The 2,500-nt window shown below is 37.6% G+C and overlaps 1 long non-coding RNA gene across 2 annotated transcripts in view; it reads left to right on the top strand.

The window, feature by feature from the left end:
* The window catches only part of LOC138016036 (uncharacterized), a 34,498-nt gene that overhangs the window by 10,208 nt on the left and 21,790 nt on the right, over window positions 1-2,500 (top strand). The window lies entirely within an intron of this gene.

The following is a 2,500-nucleotide window of genomic DNA, read 5'->3' as shown; positions in this document are numbered from 1 at the left end:
CAATGTGAAGTCTTGTCGGCACTACACAGAGGCGATGAGCGCCACTTTTTATTTCCTCAGTTGAGCATGCTGAAGAAGTACATTATTTTTCCTTGGTTAACTATGTTCAAGGATTTCAAGGCCAAAGTTTCGCCTTGTAATCCCATTTTCCATGGCCAATGACTGGTGCGACTGAGTTTCTGGGACACTTCCGAATGGTGTTCCCCCTGCAATCGACGATGGAAGTGAAACATCAAAGCTTGACACAACTTCTAAGTAAAATGCTGAGGGTGTAACACCTCCATCCATCGTTAACTCCGTGCCATCTTAAAAGCCATGCAGCTGTGCTTTTAAACTGTGATCAGTGAATAAATATCTTCCTTCAATTTATGGAGTACGCGATACTCTCTCTTATACCTTTACAAATCCTGTCACTTTGTCATAAATCACTTTGTTTTGTTTGTTTGTTTTAATTGGTAGAATGAAGTGGCTCGCCCTCATCCATTTTCTAGCAAAATTTAAGAGCTATGATATTGCGCTTTGCCTACCCCGCCCCCACCCCCAACCCCCTTACAAACATAAAAAAAAATCATCAAACTTCTCGCTACGTCTGCCTTTAAATTGTCCCTCTTTTTTTTTTTTATTTGACTTTTATGAAAATTTTTATTTCAGTAAGATCTACATATTTATAACATTAAAATGCCCACGAATCGTTTTATCCGAGAGAGAAACTTATGCACGTTCACGGCAGGTGCCGTTAGCAGTCCCTGTCACCCAATTAGGGGTCTTCACCATTTCTAAGTGACGGTGAAGTTTTGTAAGACGCAGTGTACCCTTAATTTCCGGCTACAGTGTCAGGTGTTTGTTTGTATTCTCTATTCCATTGACTCCCAGTAGTGATTATGTTGTAAATCTCCTCACAATTTCAATGAAATGTCAGTCAGACAGGGATTGAAAATGAAGATAATTCTCAGTTTAATTAAGTGGTGTGATCTTGATATAACACCATATTTTAATGCGACCACCCAAGAGAGAATATATGATACTAGTTATGAGAATTAACGTTTCGATCTTGGGAATGAAAGAGTTCAAATGGTATGTGCACATGTTTTTTTACCATAAGCAGAATTATTCCGCAAAAATAATTAGTTTAGTCCTTTAACGCTAAAATGAAGAGAACTGCGTTTACAGAAGTTAAGCTCACCTTTGATGCCGTTTTCAATAACATCTGAATCCTGTTGGTAGCGGAATACTTTCTTCAGGACTCATAGCTTAGGTTCTTGAGTTACGCGCGCCGCGCCAGTATGGTAGAGGATTGTGTGCTCCTTCTTGCAAGAGCCATAGGAAACGTCCTGAAAAGAGAATAAACAGCAATCAGGTCACTTTAACTGATTTTCTGCAGAGCAGACTGCTTAATTCTTTCGTACCAATTGGTGGGTTTTGAATTGTGTAAAACTCAAGATTCAAAATAGTATATTCGAGTCAATTTGTAGGAAAAAATGTTCGGCAATCATATCGCGATGACATTTGTGTACTTTTGTTACCTTAAGACTTGCCGCCCACGACCGACCTCTGAGGATATTGGAATATCTATGACATTTTGGAAGAATCCGAAATTAAGCGTTCGTTCAGCGATGGGCTCAGTAATTAAACCTCATTAACACTTTCAGGAATTACGGAATCTGTTAAATTGAGAGTTTGAGAAATTTCAGTTTGGATGGGATTAAAACGCTTACCTTTGTCGGTAGGTTCAGTGACCAACAAAGCCATCTTCGATCCCTCTGAACTCACTTACTCTGACATAGTTGCCCCTCTCTCAGTTGCCTACAACATTCCAGTCTTTATGTTGTTGTTATGAAGATCGAAGCACGAACTGTTATTGGTGAAATGGCACAAAATACAGTGAATAAGCCTTGAAAAACATCTCTTCCTGAATAAAGAATATAACCTACGGTATTGAACAAGTATATTGCGTTTTTGACGGCTGAAGTGTCATTGATAAGTGAAAGCCAAATGCCATCCGTTTTTTAACTAAATCTATAAATAAAAATGGAACTTCAAATAAACCATTCACTTACCAGCGTCAAACCTTGAGACAAATATTCATTTATGCAGTAATCAAGAAACGAGGGTTCGAGTCCCGTTCGCGTGGACACTAGATTGACTTTAAAAACGTGATAGGACTTGTAGTAGTGGTAAACTGCAGATAACAACGACTATAGGGACATTCGTTACAGAGTACCGCTCCATGAACTTAGTATGCCCACAATCTATCTAAATGACAAACAGAAGAAGGAAAACCATTCAACGTAAGAGTTACCAAAATCTGTTATGCTCTTCCTTACATTAGCAAATTATTAAAAAAAATTATAAGGAGACATAGTTAGGCTTTCTTAGCTTTTTCCTATTTTATTGTATGATTTTTAATGTATAGCTTCTTTTTCATAATTGTCCTACTAATTCATTATGAGTTTAATTTTAAAGATTTTTTTCTATGTTTTGGACTACCATTTTCATTTGA

The sequence above is a fragment of the Montipora capricornis genome, chromosome 9, assembly GCF_036669925.1.
Source record: "Montipora capricornis isolate CH-2021 chromosome 9, ASM3666992v2, whole genome shotgun sequence".
In the NCBI taxonomy this organism is placed as follows: domain Eukaryota; kingdom Metazoa; phylum Cnidaria; class Anthozoa; order Scleractinia; family Acroporidae; genus Montipora; species Montipora capricornis.
Note: the sequence above shows the minus strand (reverse complement) of the source record. Positions and strands in the feature narration are given on the sequence as shown.